The sequence below is a fragment of the Grammomys surdaster genome, unplaced genomic scaffold (genome assembly GCF_004785775.1).
Source record: "Grammomys surdaster isolate TR1022 unplaced genomic scaffold, NIH_TR_1.0 170, whole genome shotgun sequence".
NCBI classification, from domain to species: domain Eukaryota; kingdom Metazoa; phylum Chordata; class Mammalia; order Rodentia; family Muridae; genus Grammomys; species Grammomys surdaster.
This window is the reverse complement of record NW_021604618.1, coordinates 6,335,662-6,347,905: the sequence shown is the minus strand read 5'-3', so window position 1 is coordinate 6,347,905 and position 12,244 is coordinate 6,335,662. Positions and strand designations below refer to the sequence as shown.

The window sequence follows — 12,244 nt, the reverse complement described above, 5'->3', positions numbered from 1 at the left end:
TCTCTCTCTCTCTCTCTCTCTCTCTCTCTCTCTCTCTCTCTCTCTCTTACACACACACACACCACTCCCCCCAGCCAACCTCCCTGGTGCTGGGTGTGTCTCTTTAGTGCTCTTGTCCTGGCCCAAGCTTGCAGTATTAGGTGGCTATGCCTTTCATAATTCAAGAGGCTCCCAGGAGAACCTGTGATTCCTTATGGGGAATCATTTCATTATTAAAACTTAAGTCCACTCAGACAGTGAAGGACTAGATTCTTGCAGGATCCATCAGCTTCGTGCTCTGCCCTTCACCTCCCCCCCACTCCGTGCCCCCACAAGGCATGTTTTAGAAGAAAACATAAGCTGTACATTGAATAATCGTACTGTGATGCTACTCTCACCTTGGCACATGCAAACAACCGAGAAAACAGTGCATACATGGAGCCCACTTCCTTGGGCTCTCTAGTTAATATCCCTTGGTCTTGTGCCAGCCTCTCCCTCGACTTCTCCATTTCAGAAGTATTTTGTTTTCTGCTGCCGACAGGAGGAGTACGAAGGCAGATGGTGTCATCACTTAATTTGTTAATTCTGCCAGACTTTCTTCTCCTGCCAATCAGCAGTCATCCTTACAGCCTCATGTTTAAGGACAGCCTTGAGGAAAATTACAGAGGAACAGTGTCCTGTTTACCCTGCGAATGAATGCAGAGGGCTTGAGTAAAATCAGAACAAAACAAACAATTTAAAAGCAGCACAGTGGCTCTGAGTGAGATCTGAGGGTGGGCAGTGTGCTGCAGAGGAGCAGCAGGGGAGCCGGGGCCTGCTGTTCTTGACCCTTCCTAGAACTTAGCATGGGGTATTTCTTTCTGAGCCTTCCTTCCCTTCTAAGTAGAAACGTGCCCTCCAGTACCTTCCCAGGAATACTGATTACTTACAGGATTGACGTCATGCAGTTCTTTGAATGCTCTCCTGGCCTAAGTACAGAACTGTGTAAAACAGCAACAGAAACTGTGGTGAAGGAATGTGGGCCACATGTGAACCACGGCTGGGGCTGCATCCGAGTCAGTAGATGCTTGCCTTGCAGACGTGGGGATGTGAGTTCAGTTTCCTGGAGCCCTGGCTTTTTGTTTTGTTTGTTTTGTTGAGTCTTGTGTGTGTGTGTGTGTGTGTGTGTGTGTGTGTGTGTGTGAGAGAGAGAGAGAGAGAGAGAGAGAGAGAGAGGGAGAGAGACACAGAGACACCCTAGTGTGGTAATCTTAGTTAGGGTTTTACTGCTGTGAACAGACACCATGACCATGGCAGCTCTTATAAAGACGACATTTAGTTGGGGTTGGCTTTTCAGACAGCTAGGCTGAGGGTCTTAAAGCCCATGCCCACAGTGACACACCTACTCCAACAGGGCCACATCTTCTAATTATGCCACTCCCTGGGCCAAATATATACAAACCATCACAGATGGTAGTTGAGTGAATCTCTGTGATTGTTTTAGCCAGCCATCCTATACTACTTGACAAACTCCAGGACAGTGAGAGACCCCTAAAACAAACCAACAAAAACAAGGTGACCAACACCTCAGGAATGGTAGCTGAGGTTATCTCCACACATGTGTGCACACCTACCAACACATGCATGCACACACACAGAATATGGGCCTGGTGTTCATGCTTGTAATTACAGCACTCCAGAGGCTGAGGCAGGAGAATTGCAAGTTCTCAACAACAGCTAACCTGAGTTTTATACCAAGTTCCAGACTACATTGGGCTCCCAGGTGAGACCCTGTCTTAAAAGACAATCAATCAAAATGCAAACAAACAAAATAATGTGGATAGGTGGTTGGGTGGGTGAGTATGTCGATGATGGATGGGTGTAGATAAAAGGAAGGAGTCAGTTCATGGGTTGATGAGTGGATGGGTCTATTTCCAAACCGGGCTCTTGGATAGATGGATGGTTGGATGAACTGATTGGTGGATGGGTTAATGCATGTGTAGGTAGATCTGTCTTGGTACATAAAAAGAGGGGTACCTCACTCTATAGCCATTTCCTCCCAGAGACCTTTCTCCCCTCTCTTCCCTGACAGGGTAAACATTCTTTTCTCCAGCTCACATAGAACTGTGTTTCACACAGTTCTGTTTTCACACAGTTATGACCTGTAAGCATCAGATGCAGTAAAGGCCCATGGGTGTTCACTTTCAAGGGCATTAGAAGTTTTAGGACAGCCAGCAAAGGTCCTGAATGCATCTTGCTGAGTTTTCCCAGCAACAAGCACAGTGAGCTCCTGGCACATAGGAGATGCACAGCATATATTTGCTGAGTGAATCCATTGAGGAAGGAAGACTGTTTGGAAACGCACAGACAACTTTTACTGCTCTCTCATGGCTGCTTTCTCGACTAGTAGTCAGGGTTGCTGAAGAGCAGCAGGGTTCCTACCACCTGCAGCGTGCACACACACAGACACACACAGAGACACAACCACATATAGAGACACACAGAGATGCACAGACAGGCAGAGAGATAGACAGAGAGATAGACCCCCCCCCCCCGCCACACACACACGATGTTTCTCAAGACTTTTAAAGGGACCTTTTGATTGGTTTGCTTTAACATCTTGTCTTCACACTATCTTCTTCTACTGCTTCATTCCTAATTCCTGTTAATTATCATTCTTCTCAAAGTTTGGATTCCAATGGATGTGAACTCTAGGACACCCCTCCCTGATCAGCGTTCAAGGACACCTATTATCCTCAGCCTCTGTCATTAAATATGAATGTTTTGCCTAGATTCAAAGACAGGGGCAGAGGCTAATGAGGGGCTTTTGTGCCCAAGAACAGTGGACACCTGGCAGCTTCAGTGGCATTTGTTTTTAATTCCAGGGATGTAGGGGTACTCACAGTGACTATCATGGCTTCAGGGGAAGTGACAGACAGCTCGACCAGCTGGAAAGATGCAGCTCTCCTCAGCTCAGCTATTGCTCAGGCAGCCTTGGTGCTGATATGCAGGGAGAACTGCAAACCCTATAAGTTCCCCCTCCCCATGGTTGTTATGTGTTACTTTTGCATGGTTGTTACTGTTACACAGGAACCAGCTCTTGCTGTGGATGAGCACTCTAGCTCCTCTAGGTCCTACTTTCCTCTGCTCTAAAGGGACTTGGTTATCTCTAAGCACCAGACACCTGTGATTGTCCATGTGGGGACAGAAGAGTGTGCTGGCACATGAGCACATGTGTAGGAATGGATTTTCAATGTTTTACATATGCAAAGAGATTGGACTCCAAGTGAGCATGTTGCTGAAACTTTGTATACCAGCCACTCTGCTCAGTGGTCTCATGGCTGATATCATAAAGAATTCAGATTGCCACACTAAGTTCCACAGACACACCCTTTATATAGGATTGATGCTTATAGGAAAGGTGTGAATACAGACATTCCAGAGTGAGCCTAAACCATTGTTATGCTGCCCCCTGCAGGTCAGTGTGAGGCATGGCTGATCATTGAGGAGGCGGTTTTTTGAGGATCCCTAGAGATTAGAGGGAAAATCTTGTACAACATATTCCCTGTGCAAAAAAAAAAAAAAAAAAGGAGCCTGCTTATTTAGTAGCTGAAGTCAATTCTAACTGGCCCTCAGTTCCAGAGAATGCATCAGAGGCTTGAAACACCAGAACCACAATGGGATTTTCCCTTAGGGGTACCTTTTCTGGTACAGATCAACAGCTGGGGAGCTGGCTCAGTTGGGAAAACGCTTGCCTTGTAAGCATGAGAAACTGACTTTGGATCCCAGGATCTTTGTAAGAAGCCAGGCGTGGGAGTGCACATGTGCACACCAGTTAACCTGGTGATGGTGAGATGACAGACAGAGACAGGAAGACCCCTGAAGGCTTGTGGGACAGCTAGCCCAGTATACATGCTGAAATTCCAGGCCAGTAAGAGACCCTGTCTGAAACAAAAAGGTTGACCTCTGTGTGCGCATCCATGTATCATCCCCAGCACACACAAACACAGCAGAAGCATCTCTGGGCTCTGTGCACTAAAGATGTCTGGCAGATCCTAGGACCACTGACCTCAGTTCCCAAACCCTCCCTGAAATGATCCCAGGTGTCTCCAGCTTTATAGTCTTCAGAAGCTGGAGTAGGGGTAGGGCTCTGTAAATTGAAGATTCTAGTTCAGCAGGCCTGGGACAAGGTTGACTGCAGTAGCAGCCCAGCTGGTTGCTGATGCTGTGGGTCTGAGGTCTGCATGCCTCAGGCCTCAAGTCTGTGTTTCCAGGGCGCTAAGCTAGCTGTATCAGAATAATCTCGGGCCTTCCATAAGCAGTGCGTCTTAGATGAAGCTTAGGAAGTTTCTGTACCACTCTGACAAACACAGACCTGTTCCTTGCTTTCTGATAGTTGGGGTCCCGCACAAGATTAGCTCTCGGGTCTAGGTGGGCATAGTAGTCTGTGCCCTGTTTCCTCGGGTAAGTCTGCTCCATACTCAGACTTGAGAGTGCTTGCTGCAAGTGCCTCTTCACATCCTTTGTCTGTCCCTTGGGCTGGATTACTGCCTGTTCCACTCTTTTCTCCTTTACTGTACTTGAGTATGTGCCTTTGGTACCCCATATCCTGGCTTTTGTATCTGTCTCTGTAATGGATTTACTGCACAAATCCCCAGGAATCTGCTGTTAAATTGGGCAGATGTTGACTTTTTTAGATGTCCTTCAAGCAGACAGGGCGAGGTTCACCATATTGGCCCTCCATGGCTAGATGAGATGGCCAATCATCTTTCTTGTTTGCTTTTCTTCCTTCTTAGTCCTTCTCCCTGGGTCATTGTTCTTCTGGGAGTGGCTCAACCTTTTCATATAATACATTCTGTCTGGGTGACATCCTCCTTTCCTGCACTCTGGTGCTGCTGCAGGGGTTCCATACTGCATGTCTGATCCAGTCACTGCTCTCACAAAAACCATGGAGGCAGCAGAGTAGGTGTGAACGCCGCAGTCAGGCAACCTGGGGCACATGCTGGCACTGCCACTTGTCAATGAATAAATCCTGTATGCACCACTGAACTTCTCTTGTTTACAGTTTTGAATGTGGTGGAGTGGATGCAGTGTTGTCCTGGTTAGCTTTTATTGTCAAATTGATACAACCTAGAGTGACCTAGGATGGGGGGAATCTCAAGAGAAGAATTGCCTCCATCAGATAAACCTGTAGCTATCTGTATTGGCTACTGTCTTGACTGATGTTTGAAGGCCAACATTCAGGGCCCAGCCCACTGTGGGTAGTACCATCCCTTGGCAGGTGGACCTGGAGCTGTATAAGAAAGCTAACTAAGCATAATCCAGTGAGTTAACCTGTAAACAGCAGTCCTTCAAGGTTTCTGCTTCAGTTTCTGCTTGAGTTCCCGATCTGACTTTCCTCAGTGATGGATAAGGTCTTTCCTCCCCTAAGTTAGTTTTACTATTGAGACAGAGGATGAAACTGGAACAAGTCTTTAGCTGGGAAGATTCTATTCCCAAGGTGAATGCCTGTTGAGCTCTCCATGAATGTCTGCCTTGAGTTTTCTTTAATTATCAGGAATAATGAAATGAAGTAACAGCAATCTCTGTGCTCCCAGATCACGATAGAATCCAGTGAGGCTTGGAAATGCCTTACAGAACATCTGTATCTGGCTCTGTGTTTCCCATTGGCTGCAGATCCCTCTCCCATATCTTTCTGCCCTGTCTCATAGCTCTTTACATATGTCCTGTCCTCTGTGCCAGTGCCTTCAAGGCCAGGGGTTCCCTATCACACTGTCTCTGCTTCCTACAAGAGCAGAGTGTCATCTCTCCCTTCCTGTTCCTTCTCATTCTCAGGGGCTTTTGTGAAGCACACACATCTCTCTGTACTAAATGTGCATGATTGTCTCCTTTACACAACATACTTTTGAAGTTAGACTGGCATCCCTGGTACAGCTGAGACTCACTGTGTGTTGTGTGAATGGAGGAATGATGGATTGGCGCTGGAATTCAGTGGAATTCAGTGGTGCAGAGGGCCAGCCTTCAGGATGCTTGCGATGATCTTGCCTTTTTGTTATATTTGAGAACTTAAGAATGAGCCCTGAGCCCTCTCTCTTCCTAACTGTCCTTCTGCTTCACTAGTTCCGAAGCTAGTTTAGCCAGAACTACTGCTAAAGCAGTAGGTTTCAGCCAGGCATGATGCTGATATCTCACAATGATGGAGATGACTTTGATAGTCACTCCTAGTGCTGTTGCTAGTAGATAGTGGCTAAGGGCTAAAAGTGCTGTAAGACTTGCAACATCAAGAATCAGTGATCCCTAATGGGCTGAGTTGAAGAACCTGCCCTGAGGATTCAGAGTCCACCCAGAGCTGTCCATCTGTGTTCGTTGCTTTTCTCATTTATATGACTAGGTACCTGTCAAAAGGCAATGTACGGAGGAAGGGATTGTTTGGTTCATGGTTTGGGAGGATACAGTCTTATCACAGCAGAGAAGGCATGGCAATAGGAATGTGAGGTGTCAGTCAGTCACACTGCATCTGAAGTGAGCAATTAGAGAGACGTTATAATCGTGCTTCTTGCTTTCTCCTCCTTTCCTTTAAATGATCTAAGCCCAGCCCATAGGATGGTTCTACCCATATTCAGGGTGTATCTTCCCTCTTTGGTTGTACCTGCCTTGGAACGTCCTCACAGACATACCCAGAGATGTATGTAACTTTAATTTTTTTCAAATCCTATTTGTAATGAGGATTCTTAAACACTTTAACCTCCCCTTTAGCTCACCACCCACCAGAGGTAGTGGAAAAGAAAGGATTCAAGGGAAGTGGACCTGTCTAGAAAGGGTCTTTGTACCAACTTCTGTCTGTGTTGTCTGGAAATCAGCGGTTCAGTTCACAGGCCAGCAGTGGCAGCTCGATCCACTTGCAAACACTTCACAGATACACCAGCAGTCCAGTTCACTAGAATTGGGATAGCAAACACAAATCAGCAGTGGTGGCATTACCTAGCATAGACAGCCAGGCCTCAGCCTCGGCACAAGTCAACAGGAAGGACCAGGAGGGACGCCAGGAGTTTTCAGCTGTGCCTCTCTCAGCGAAGATCAGTGAAGATGAGGGATCAAGAAGCATTGCACAGCTAGGCCTATAAGCAAGCCTAGCTCAGCCCTGCTCACTGTCAGTCACTGTCACTCGAATTCTATTTATACTGCCTCCAAACATCATGTGTCTTCCACATGCCTTGTTTTGGGCATCTGTCTTGCTGACATCACTGCCAATCTGCCTGAGTCCACAGAAGTGGCAAAAAAGCCACAGCATGCCACCAGAAGTATTTTGGTGCATTTCTTTCTATGGAGTCCTGACAAATGCAGCTCAACTCCGCACTGTAAGGCAAACCAATACATGCATGTTGTTAGCAAAGAGTCCTTTATATGTGTTCTTTCATGTGCTTGCTTTAGCAAAACATCCTTTCTCCTGTGTCTGCTTCAGTGAAACGTTCCTTCACAAGTCTGCCTTAGCCATTCACCTGTGTCCACTTCAGGAAAACATTCCTTTACCTGTCTGCCTCAGCAAAACACCTTCCAACACAACTGACTCTCCAAAGAACCCTTAAGTTTCCACTTCAGGTATGTTTCCTGCCCTCCCTCATCTGGCATATTTATGTCTTTCACGTTTACAGATCACACTGTAATGGCTTCTGCCTTAGACGTTCCTGTCCTTGTCATCCAGTAGTCTCACAGCCACTGTCACAGCGTCACACAGCGTTACAACACCTCATAGCACTCACCACTGGGTCTGCCTTCCTGCTGCCCTCCCTTTCTCCTTCCTTCCCTCCCTTTCTCCTTCCCTCCCTCCCTCCCTCCCTCCCTCCCTCCCTCCCTCCCTCCCTCCCTCCTTCCCTCCCTTTCTTTTCGACTTCTGTGAAAGCTCCCTGGAGTAAGCCCTCTTTTGCCTTGTGCAGGGCTCTGTCCAGTGTTTAGAACAATGCCCACCACAGAGCCATCTGGGAAGTGTGGGAAATAGTAATACCCATACCCATAGTGGAGTCTGGGAATTACACTACATGCCTTACACATTTAGTCCCCACGATAGGGTTACGGAGATAGAGTGCTAGGATACCAGGTTCATTGTCTTCATTTTGCAGCTGAGGAAACCCAGGTGCTGGAATTTATGATCTTATAGAAGACCATGTGATTAGAAGGTAGCAGAGCTGAGATTTGAACTTGAACGTGGGGACTCCAGAGCTGATTGAGGAAATGAGTGTGGATTGTGAATTTTGAGGCTTTCTGAGTGCGCATATGGTAAGGAACCTTTTACTGACTGGGATTCAGTTGGATATGAGTTCAGATCCTTACTGGCCACAATGCATGGCATAGTATAGTATAGTATAGTATAGTATAGTATAGTATAGTATAGTATAGTATGTGTGTGTCTGTGTCTGTGTCTGTGTCTGTGTCTGTGTCTGTGTCTGTGTCTCTGTCTCTGTCTCTGTCTCTGTCTGTGTCTGTGTCTGTGTCTGTGTCTGTGTGTTGAGGTTATGGAGGAGTACCAATAATCTCTTAACTCTGTGGCTTTGCCCTCTCCGTCCTCACTACTGACCAGGTTTTCTTTGTCGTTTTGACCACTTGGGAAACTCAGGCTAAGAACTTATTCCTAATGGGAGCAACTTCACAATAGAACGTTTTGTCTATCTCTCTCCTTTGCTTTTGCTTCTGCTTTTCTGTAGCATCAATTTTTCCTTATTTTTAACAGCTTTGTTTTCCTAAGCCAACTTAAAAGATTTATGAGAACACATTATGAATTTAGAAGAAATAAATATATATGTAAAGTGTGTCCCTGGGCAAATTATTAATCTGTGTTGGTAGCCTCTGTGTGATGTTGGTAATAGTTCTCACCCCTTCATGGTTTGGGGCAGTGTAAATAGGGAAAGCCAGGAAGAGCATCTCTAAAATGCTAAGAGAAGCACTTAACAAACATTAGTGCCTGTTTTTCTCTGCCTACAGTGCAGACAAGAGAATGTTGGCACTGGAACTTGGGCTAGTGAATGCTGGAAGGTGACTTAACATACCTTATGGAGTCACTCCAGTACATCACCAACTCTAGTGAGCTCCAGGACAAAAGCATGTGACTGGCTGTCATCTTGATTTTAAGTTGTAGTACATTAGATTTCAAAAGCAGAAAGGACTCCACAGCTATTTGGTCGAGATGGACTCAGCCACAGAGCTCAGCCTGACAAATAGAAAGCATTTCATGCAAGAAAATGAATTAGACCAACAAAAAAACTTTATGTTACTATGGCAACTGGGTACTCAGCCAGTCCCTCTTTAGCTTGATTATAATGCAACAGTGAGAAATGTCAACTGTATGTCTCAATTGCTTATTACCTCATAAAATGTTCCAGTTCACATACTAATTGTGACTGGGTAAAGTAATACTATATTAAGAGGTCGATGGCACCCATTTCCTTGTACTAAGCAGTACTGGAAGCTTTAAAAAGTAGAAAACAGTACTTATGATAGTAAAACTGCCTAGTCCTTACTGAAGCTAGGTATCTTTTCATTGTAAGGGCTATTACATCATCCCTATTTTACACATGAGAAAGTAAAGACTTGCACATGGAGCTGGTTAGAATCTAGACCAAAAGTCCTCTGACTCTTATAAGCTAAGAGTGGGGTTTGTTTGTTCCTTTGTTTCCTTTAAGAAAAGCAAACTGGGCAAAGTGACCTATGTCTACAATCCCAGCAAGAGAAAGGAAGAGGCAGGTGGATCTCTGAGTTCAAGGCCAGCCTGGTCTACATAGTTAGTTCTAGGACAGTAGAGCTATATAGTGAGACCCTGGTTTGCAGAAGGAGCAGGGGAAGAGAAGTGATTGACAGGTAAGTCTTTGTGCATTGCAGGTTAACAGCATCCCTAGCTACCCATCATATGTCAGGGGACTTTCCCATGCCCTTTACACTGATATTATCATATGTTCCCTGGAAGCAGACCAGAACTGGGGAGAAATTTAGCTAATTTAGAACTTTCCAGAAAAAGAGCCACTCTTTTATTTCTGATGTCACCCATATTCTTAGATCTTAGGAATTCTCACAAAATTTGGTTTCTTTATTTGGTTATATCAGAGAGCTGTGCAGTTATATCACTAATTTTAGAACATTTCATCACCCCGGAAAGAAATGCTTGTACCCATTAGTTCTCTATCTCCCCCTCCCATTCCTGGGAAGCACCCAGGAACCTTCATCTCTCCAATGATTTGCCTTTTCTGGACATTTCATTTAAGTGGGATCATTATTCATAGCCTTTCGTGCCCAGTTCTTTCATCTAGCATGCTTTCCATGTTATATAGGATATTATGTATCAATCTTTCAGTCCTATGTAATATTACAGGATATAGACTGTAGGTGTCCTTGTTTATTTTTTTTTTTTGTGTATGAATTTCTAGTTGTCCGAGGCCTTTACCCCAGAAATATTTTTTGACACTCTTGCCAAGCATCAATGAGCTGTCAAAGAAACCAGTTTTATTCTGTTGCTCCACAGGTACACACAACACAGACCTGATTATTTTGACCTGATGCAAAATACTGAGATCAAGAAGTGTTAGCCCTCCAACTTCATTCTTTCTAATACAGTATTAACTATTCTGAGACTCTTACATCTTCTGTGTGAAGGCAGAATTCACTTGTCTATTTCTACAGATAAGTCAAAGGAGATTTTATAGGGATTGTGTTAGATCCATTAGGAAGTGTTGCCTTTTGCAAATATTAAGTCTCACATTGTACAAACATAAGGTGTTCTATGTTCTCTTTGCTCTGACAAAATCAGCATCAGGAAGGAAGGGTTCATTTTAGAATGTGGTTTAAGAAGGGACACATCCCATCCTGGTGGTGGGGGCATGGAGATGGGAACATGATGTAATGAGTTAATTATACTATATCCACAAAAAAGAAGTAGAGTGTAGGCAGGAAGTAGAGCCAAGCTATAAAACTTGTAAAAGTCAGTCTGAAGTAGACACTTCTGATTTCTTTGGAAAGTCAGTTATGTCAAATGATAGTTTGCTGGGGCACACAGGTGAAAGAACTTTGCTAAAGCAGACAAAGTGAAAGACTTTTCCTGAAGCAGACACAGGTGAAAGGGTGTTTTGCCATAGCAAACACATGAATGGATTCATGATATTCAGAAGGAATATAAATATGGCACCATAGACAGTGGGAGTTTGAGAATTGGTTTGTTTTGCCCCCACCTCACTGTTGGTTCATCTTACATTGTGTTGCTAAGCTCTGCTTGTGGTGATGCCATAGAGAGAGATTAGCCAAAGAAATTCTCATGAGGTTCCTGTAGCTTCTTGCTGCTTCTGTGGTCTCTGGCTGGTAAGAGAGCCTTGCAGTTTCTTCTGGATTGAACTGCCCTTACTTGTTCATGTATGGTGACTGTCAAGTGGACTGGACTGCAGTTGCTGGTTTGTGTGTGGTGTCTACTGACAGCTGCTGATTCCTATTTGGTATTTGCTACTGGACTGAACTGTCCTAATATCTTTTTTCTTCCACTGTCTCTGGTGGTTGGCGGGCTAGAGCGGAGGTTGGACTCTTATTTAAAGTAGGTTGAAAAAAATGTATGCCTACACCAGTCTCTTCCCTTACCCCTAGTAAGGCTTGCTAGAAGGCTATAAACCTCTAAAGGCATCTACAATCTTCTGAAACAGTGCCACCTGCTGGGCACTAAGTGTTCTAGCACACGAGCCTATGGGGAACACTTCACATTGAAAGCACCACCAATTCTTTTCTGTTTATTCAAGTCATTTCTTTGAAGGGTGGTTTCCAGCTTTCAGCACACAAACCTTACATGTCTTCTGTTTAATATATTCCTAAGGATTTTTGCTGGTTTTGATGCTATTATAGATGAGGTTGTTTTCTTAATTTTGATTTTGATTCTTGCTTGTGAGTGTGTGGATGAACAATTGATTCTTCCGTGTTCATCTTCCACTCTGCAGCTTTGATGGTCTTGTTTCTTGTTCCTAACTACTTCTTATAGATTTTCAGTCTCTCTTCATTTTCAATACAGACATTCACAGCTATAAGTTTCTCACTTGGCCCCGAGTTATTTGTATTCTTCACATTTCAATATTGTTTTGTTTCTATTTATAATCTCAAACTATTTCCTCCTTGCCTCACGTCTCTTGTCTGACTTTGGACGTTGAGTGAGTGTGCTCCCTGAGAGGTGCATGTTTGTTTTCAGCAACTTCCTTCTGTAGTTGATTTCTTGTTTCACTTCCCTGTGGATGGAGAATACACTCTGTAGTTCTGGTGGTTCACAATCCAC

At 44.7% G+C, this 12,244-nt stretch overlaps 1 protein-coding gene across 1 annotated transcript in view; it reads left to right on the top strand.

The window, feature by feature from the left end:
* Ldlrad3 (low density lipoprotein receptor class A domain containing 3) overlaps positions 1-12,244 on the top strand; it is a 159,609-nt gene that overhangs the window by 17,056 nt on the left and 130,309 nt on the right. The gene's annotated exons all lie outside the window — the stretch shown is intronic.